At 31.6% G+C, this 8,930-nt stretch overlaps 1 non-coding gene across 1 annotated transcript; it reads left to right on the forward strand.

Annotated features, from left to right (window-relative positions):
• Nucleotides 1-310: 310 nt before the first annotated feature.
• On the forward strand, nucleotides 311-417 carry LOC133091580 (U6 spliceosomal RNA). Its single transcript, XR_009700921.1, has one exon. It is a non-coding gene; the product is annotated as a U6 spliceosomal RNA (small nuclear RNA).
• The last annotated feature ends 8,513 nt before the right edge of the window (nucleotides 418-8,930 follow it).

Raw genomic sequence — 8,930 nt, forward strand, 5'->3', positions numbered from 1 at the left:
TGAATGCACCTACAAACTTGAAAGAAGGGAAAAGTCCTAAATGTGACTAATGAAATAGAATCAATAAAGGATAAAATTAATATTAGTTGTGTAACTTGTCCAAAAAATATACATGACTGATAAACATTATAATCAACAGGTAGACAAATGACAAAACAGTGAAACCTATTTTCAATGAAAAAGGTTTAAATGATGTCAGATCTATTCATTAATAGAATTTTAAGATGCAATATATTTGTGATATAAACCAAGCCAGATATTCAGATATATCCTTAATATCTTTTACTCTAAAGATAAGAAGAAATGCAAAGTGTCACTTCAGCAGCACACATACTAAAATTGGAATGATATAGAGAAGGTTAACTTGGATCCTGTGCAAGGATGATAGGAAAAATTAATGAAATATTCTATATTTTTCTATACACTTAAAAATTATTAAAATGTTATGTATATTCTACCACAATAGAAATAAATAAATAAATAGACATGAAAATAGAAATGAAAAAATTAAAATAATATGGTGACTAAAAAGACAAGGACATTTAAATTTTTCTCAGTGATTTTAATTTTAGTAAAAATATTAGTATTAGTATCATTCTGAGTTCATATTGATAGTAAAGAAAAAAGGAAAATCTAGCTGGTTAGATCAGTCTTAATAAAAACAATAAGAATGAAAACTAGACATAATGTACCTCTTGATGTGTTACAGTAGGAAGCTCACAACTCCTCCTATGAAGTAGTATTATCAAAAAATAGAACAAAATTTGATCAGCTTTCTAAAATGTAAGTTTATTTTACAGGAAATAAAGTAGTACGCAGACCATCTTAAGTGATACAAAAAATACAATAAGCAAAATCTGGAAGGTGCAAAATTATTATATAATCAATGCCCTTTCTTTCTTTATTGAATAAATTATAAGAAAAAAAGATGGGAAGCTTATAAATTAAAAGCAATTTAAACTATACCAGTAAAATGCAGTATGCACTTTGTTTCCTGATACAAACAAAGTGATTGTAAATTAAAAATACTATAAGGTATTGGAGGAAATGTGAATACTGTGTATTTCATAACATTAAAAGAATTATAATTAATTACCTTAGGAATAATAAAAACATAGGAATAATGAGTTTTAAAGTATCTTAAATACATACATACTAAAGGATCTATGGATGCAATAAGTGATATCTAGGATTTGACTGAAAAAATATCCAGGGTGGTGTGTGGGATGGAGATCAGGTATAGATTTAGAGAAAAATGGATTGAGTTAATACTGGATATTGGATCCATGTAGTTTCATTATGTTACTTTTTTCTTTTATATATTTATATTTTTACATAATATTTTTATGAAGTACCAGCACTAGTATCATAGACAAAATATTAATGGGTGAGGGAAAAATCATTGTTTCAAGCTATTTACAAGACTATGAGAAGTAACAATGAGAAAGAACCTAAGTTTATGTATACTTCATTTATCTTCTTTTAAAATCTTTTTTACTTATATTGCTTCAACCCACTGTCCAATGAGCTCATGCTTTTGTATTTTAAAATGCATGTGGCTCGTTATACAGAAAAATTGTTAACTAAAAAATGTTGGTCAAATTGTTTTGTAATAAAGTACCATGTCTTGGCCATTTTTTTAAAACTTTAAGTAATCTTAAGGATTAGGCATTAAATACCAAGTACTTTTTAAAGTACATTTGCTATTTATTCTTCACCAGGGAGAAATCTGACCTCATTCCTTGTTCTAAATAACATAACAGTGCCCTAGTGATTAGCGTATCAGGTCAGATGGGAGAAAAACATATGGCTTTGCACTTTTAACAACGTGCTCAACCTTAACCAGTTACCAAGGCATTTAAAGGCAAAACATAAAAGACGTCAATTGATTAAGCATGGTGGGCAATACATTTTAAAAAACAAATTATATATTTATGTTACTAATACAGAAGTAACAGTGTCCTTCATTTTAAGTGTGCAGTTCGATAGACCAGGGACAACGGTCATTTAACTACCACCACAGTCAAGGTTTAGAACACTCCCATCACCACAAAAGCCCCCTTGTGTTCCTTAGCAGTCAATCCCTGCCCCGACCCTTGCTTCTAAACAATCATTGATCAGCCAGAAAGCAAACTATGGTTTTGCCTTTTCTAGAATTTCATATAAATTTCATACAAAACCCTAGAGTGTGTAGTCTTAAGTGAGTGGCTTCTTTTACGTAATTGCTGACCATGCAATACTGGAAAAGCTTGCTGTATTATTCCTGAGTGGCTTCTTGATATAATAGAGATAGCACTGAAAAATAGGGCAGAAGATCTTACTTCTCTCTCCCACCCCAGTCTGTGAACTAAGATATATATTTTTTTTTCTTTTTTTTTTTAACATCCCTTATTCGGCAATGGTAAGATGAGGAGGATAGTACTATTCTGTCTTCCTCAAGGCTGCTGTGTTAGATCTAATTAGAATGTGTAAAGTGGTTTCTAAAGTGTGACACATTACACAGGTGAATTCACAAGAAAAGTCTATCAGAAATAAGAGAAATGACAGCCTTTTAAAAGACACTGTCAAACAAGACTAAATGTATATTGAAATATAAAGTTTAAAAGTTCTATTTTTTCACTGCGGAGATGGGAGTAAGATGGAGGGAGGCTATGAATGGATTTTATGAAGTTTGAATAAAATAGGGGAAACAAACTGAAACTAGAATTATAAAAAGGAGCAATATTAAAACTATCTAAATAAAAAACAAATAGGTAGCTTTAGAAATAAACTTTATTCTTTTAATTATTTTCTTCAACAATATCAAGAATTTATTCTACATAGGACATATTATCTGACAAAGTTATAGTTATCAAATAAAGTATATAGTTCTTGTCTTCAAGTTTCATCTACTTTCCCTGTCAACATTGGAAAGGGGCAAATAAAAAGACTTTTAAATGAAATTTAAGGACAGGGAAATAATACTCTTCCACCAAATGAGACTATAAATATTTTGTGAATGTTGACATTTGTAACTTAATGACAAAAATATTAGTTTTTAAGTTTTATTTGTTTGTTTTACCCAGTGTCAAGAAAGAAGACAAGGATGTTCCTACATCCACATCACTGTGGTGGATCTCCTTTCCTGATCCATCTTTGAGGCCTGAAGTTCTCCTATCCCTCTCTATACCCTAGAGAAAAGAAAGCAACATAATTGTTAGTGTTAGAGGTTTGAAAATTTCTGAGACAAAAGAGGAAGATGAGGAAATCTTATGATTCGCAAGGAGATGTAAGGGACCATGACACTTGGAAAGTGGTAAAGAATGGGTTATATGTGAAGATAGCTGGTCTGGGTCGGTCAAATTTTGACAGTTGAAGGAAAATCCAAGGGGAATGCCTGGAAGATCTAGTCAGTGTGGCAATTTTAGGTAGACTACAGACAGAATACTTGACTTTTTGCCTTTGTATGTTAGATAAATTACATGGAACTGTGGTAAAGAGCCAATTGAAAGTTTTTCAAGCATCTATGTGCTCTTACCCGGTAAATAAAAGGGAGAACCTTCAATCCACATCCACAAAATGTCAGATCCCAATAAGATGTCTGACATATCTTCATCAATGATGGTCTGAGGATAAAGAATTTGAGCCACTGACTTAATCTAGCTAATTAAAAAATAGGGCTGATTCCCCTCAATTTGGTCACTCTACTCTGGAGAAAAGACAAATATAAAAAAAATTAAATAAATTTCAAATGACTGTTTAGTATAGTAAATAAAGAAGTATGTAACATAATGAACAAGAATTTTATTAGTAATGAAAGAGAGTGATTAGTGAGGACTGGAACACTTAAACATTTCAGGCAAAAGAAATTAATGTACATGATGGCAGAGTTGAACATTTAAATTAAGAGGTTAATAAAATAAAAACAGAAAAATTATGTAATGTGCTCAAATTTAGTAGTAGGAGTTCACAGAATCAAAGCCAGATTTTTCAACTATAAATGAGTATTCTACATGTTATAAAAAATTATAGCTCCTAAAATAATGGGCATTCCTTCATTTCTTTGTTCCATAATATTTATTGCATGCCTATGATGTGCTAAGTTCTTATCTAGCCACTGTAGATAAAGCAGTAAGCAAAACAAAGCAGAGAATAAAATAAAGTCCCTGCTTTCATTGAGCTTTTATACTAAAAGGAGGTTACAATACAGAAAATAAACAAATAGAATTGACCCTTGAACAATGCAGGTTTTAGGGAAACCAACCCCCACTGAGTTGAAAATCGGGTATAACATTATATTTGGCCCTCAGTATGTGCAGTTGAACATCCCTGGATTCAACCAGCCACAGATTGTGTAGTACTATAGTACATATTTATTTTTAAAAAATCTTTATGTAAGTAGACCCATGTAGTTCAAACCCATATTGTTCAAGGGTCAACTGTATATGGCATATTGTCATATAATGCTGTGAGAAAATTACACAGGGTAAGCGCACAGAACAGGAGAGAGAATTATAATTTTAACAGGTGGCTAAGGAAGGCCTTTCTGTGGAGGTAACATTTAAGGATTAGTCTAAATGAGATTTTTTAAGTAGAGGAATCTGTGGTTACAAAGACTCCAAAGGTGGGAATATGGAAGGCATGAAATATAACTGGTAAAGAGATTAGTGTAGCTAGAGTTGAATAAAGCAGAGAAAGTAATTAGATTTGTTGATGAAGTCTATGAATTTCATATATTTATAGTATAAAAAAATTTAAATATGTCTTATGATTTGAAGAGTGCTACTTACTTACATAGTAGCATATAGGAAGTGCTACATAGCACGACATAGTAAGTAGTACTTAGTATAAAAGTAGAAAGTTCTTTCTACTTTCATAGTAAATGCCTAATAAATCTGAATAAGATAATGCTTATCATACTAAGCTCTAAATATTATAGCATAGTTTTCTTCTATACTAGCTTCTGATTCCCTACAGTTCAGTTATATCATCATATTCAAAGTATGTGACTGAATCTAAAAAATATTATTGGCATTTTAAGTCTATATTGAAAGATACATTTATTAATTAATGAATAAATGAATGACTGTATCAATTAGCTGTTCTTGTGTAACAAACCATCCTAAAACTTAGTGGCTTATGCCAATAAGTTTGATGACAGACCGAAAAAAATGTTAATAGACACAAATGACCAAAGCTTACTCAAGAAGAAATGAAGAGCTCAAATAGTCCTATGTCTACAAAGAAATTGTATTCATAGTTAAAACTTTCCCAGAGGGAAAACTAATGATTCATATGTCTTTATTAATGAATTATACAAAATATTGTGGAAGAAATATCAATTCTTAAAAAAAAAGAAAAAAAAACTTCCAGAAAATGGAAGAGGCTGTACCTCCCAATTCTTGTGCTTAGGCAAGTATTACAGTGATACCAAAAACAGATGATATTATAAGAAAAGAAAATTACAGATCAATATCCCAACATGGGTATAGCAATCCTTAGAAATGTTAGTAAACCAAATTTAGAATATATAAGCAGGATAATATATCATGAGCAAGTGAGATTTCTTCTGGGAATGATAGTGTTTCCAGATGAGATTATCATTTGAATCAGTAGGCTGAATAAAGCAGATTGCCCTCCCCATTGTTGTTGGGCATCATCTAATCCATTGAGGGACTGCATAGAACAAAATGGTAGAGGAAGGGAGAATGTATTCTCTAACTTGAACTGCTGAGCTAGAATATCAGTCTGCTTCTGCCTTGTGTCTGGGGATTGCAACATTAGCTCCCCTGGTCCTCAGGCTTTCAGACTCAGAGTGAACTACATGGCTGGCTTTCCTGGGTCTCCAGTTTGCAGACTGAAGACTGTGGGACTTTTTCAGCTCCATATATGTGAGTCAATGAACCAATTTCTTAGTAATAAATTTATAAATCAATCTTTCTCTCTATCTATATCTGTATCTTTACCTGTATCTCTATCTATATCTACATCTTCTACTGGTTCTATTTCTCTGAAGAACCTTGACTGATACAGTAATTCATTCAAACCAAAATTTTAAAAGAGAAAAAATTATCCATTCAATAAATACCTGAAAAACATTATAAAAGTCAACATCAATTTATGACAAAATTGCTTCACAAACTATGACTAACCTTACCTCATGAATAAAGAGTATCTATTAATAACTAGAGATAACATCATACCTTGTTGTTAAGGACTAAATGGTTTCCCTCTATGGTTAGGTCCAAAACAAGAATTTCTACTCATACTACTCCTGTCCTATAATATACATACCAGTGCAATAAGAAGAAGAAAAGAGATACAAGGCATATAGATTGGAAAGGAAGAAAAGTCTTTATTCATAGAGGCCATGATTGTCTACATAGAGAATCCCAAAGAACCTATTAAAATAAGTGAGTTTAATTGGTTACAGAAAATAAAGTCAGTACACTAAAATCAGTTGTCTTATAGTAGCAATAAGCAATAGATGTTGAAATTTAAAAAAGAATACCATTTATAATACCACTAAAATATGAAATAGGGATAAATATTTAAAAAAAAAGAACATGGGCACAATTTGTTTAATAAAAAATATACTATATTGTTGTTAAGTATCAAAGAAGACCTAAGTAAATGGAAAGATATATCACATTCATTGATTGGAAGACTCAAAATTGTCACGATGTAAGTTCTTCTCAGATTGATCTATAGATTGAACACAACCCCAAAGAAAATCCTGTAAGCTGATTATATCTTTGAGGAAACCTATACGCTGATTCTAAACTTATATGGAAAAGCAGATGATGAAAAAATTACCAAAACAATTTTGAAAAATGAAAACAAAATTAGGGGACTCACATTTCCAGATTTCAACATTTTCTGTAAAGCTACAGTAATCATATAGTAGGGTATTGGTAAAATAATAGTTACATAATAATGGAACAGAAGAAAATGACAGAAGTAAACCCACATGAATATGAGCAAATTGTTTTGAAAAAGTTGGAAATGTAATTCAGTAAAGAAATATTTTCTTCATTGATTTAGTGGTGTTGAAACAATTACACATCCACATGCAAGGACAATAATGTAAATATAAAAGTAAAATTTAAAACTTCTTTCTAGAAGAAAGCATAGGAGAAAATCTGTATGATATTGAGATAGTCAATTATTTTTTAGATAGGGCACATATAACCTTCTGCTTTTTGCACAACAGCATTAAAAAAAAAAAAGGCAAACCATAGTCTCAGAGAAAACATTTGCAAAACACATTTAATAAAGTACCAATAAACAGAATATACAAAGAAATCTAAAAAATTACTAAATGGGAAAGAAATAACCCAGTAAATATGGGTAAAATATATGAAAAGGTGATTTGCTACAGAAGAGATATGGATTTAAAATAAGAACATGTAAAGATGCTCACTATCATTAGTCATTAGGCAAATGAAACTTAAAACCACAGTGAAATACTAAAACACATCTAATCAAATGGCCAAAAAAGGAAACAAATGAAGAAAGACCTGACTAGAACAAGTGCTGGCAAGTAGGCAAAGCAGCTAGAATTCTATTAAAGTGTATACTAGATGCAAAAGAAATTAAGACATGTTTACACAAATGCCTGCATACAAATGTTTATAGTCATTTTATTTATATCCACCAAAACCTGAAAACAACCTAAATGTCCTTCAACTGCTTAATGATAAACACTGTATGTCTATACAACATTCAACATAAAATTCACACAGTGACATAAATGAATTTCAAAAGCAATATCCTAAGTGAACTTAGGAAAAGACTCAAAAGGACACATGCCTGAGACAAAGGTTTATTTGGGAATGTTATCTCAGGGAGCAAAATTTTGAAATGTTTTGGGGTTGGGGCACAAGGGCACTATGAAAGGAGGAAGAGCCAATATAATGCATTATTGTGTTAGCTGCCCGAATAGGCGGCTGGCATTGATATGGCAGTACCTTCAGATCTGCCATCCCCTGGGACAAAGAGGGAAGCATTTTGTTCACAGTCTCCCTCTCCTCGTTGGCCAAGGATAGTTCCAAGGGCATTAATGTCCTGAAGTTTGGGTTGTTTGTGAATGAGTCCCAGTAATTTCCTATAGGCATCATGAATTGCAAAGGTTGCATTTAAGCAAAATTAAAGTCTTTGTTCATCTGGTTGACCTACAGTGGCTGAAGTAAGAAGAAGGGTCTTGAAGTAGGGCATAGGCAGAAACAAAGCTCTATATTGCCTTTAAATTTAAAATATAAAAAGGTAGCATAAAATGGTCAATATATTTCATGAGACTCATTTAAAATGAGAGCCATGATAAAAAATGTGTTGAATGCATAAATCATATTGATTATCAAAGGTAAATAAAGGTACATAGTTATTTTCTCAGAGTCATTTCTGAATCTCTTATTCAATATGCAAATGGTTTAGAACTAAAATTAATCATGAAATATATTACCTTATTTATGAGAACTATAAATCAAAGAGAATTGATTGCTTCTTATCAGAAAGAAATGAAGAATATTATATATTACCTTCAAGCTAAGTGGCTCCACTCCAGGAATATAGTAGGCCATATCTTATCTCCAGTCAGAGATAAGAGGTATTTTAATATCCAAAGGTGTACTGTTGTTTATTAGTTTCCAAAATGCAAATTGATAAAGGTTATTATTAAAAGAAAGGTAATTGCTTCCTCCTCTTCTATGTAGAAAGAAGACTTTTGGGGACAAGGTATAGAGACTAATGAGACGTACATATAGGGGAACTCCTCCTCTCAGTACACAGAAATGTATTTTATGTAGTAGAAATATACTCTATCAAAGAAAAGAAGCCAGGCTTCATGTTCTTTAGATTGCACTAGACATTTTGAGGAACAGACCTGAACAGACCTTAACAATAGCTAAGGTCCACAGTCGTCTTCAATAACTCAAGCTGGTTCCACAGTGGAT

This window comes from Eubalaena glacialis, chromosome 4, assembly GCF_028564815.1.
Source record: "Eubalaena glacialis isolate mEubGla1 chromosome 4, mEubGla1.1.hap2.+ XY, whole genome shotgun sequence".
In the NCBI taxonomy this organism is placed as follows: domain Eukaryota; kingdom Metazoa; phylum Chordata; class Mammalia; order Artiodactyla; family Balaenidae; genus Eubalaena; species Eubalaena glacialis.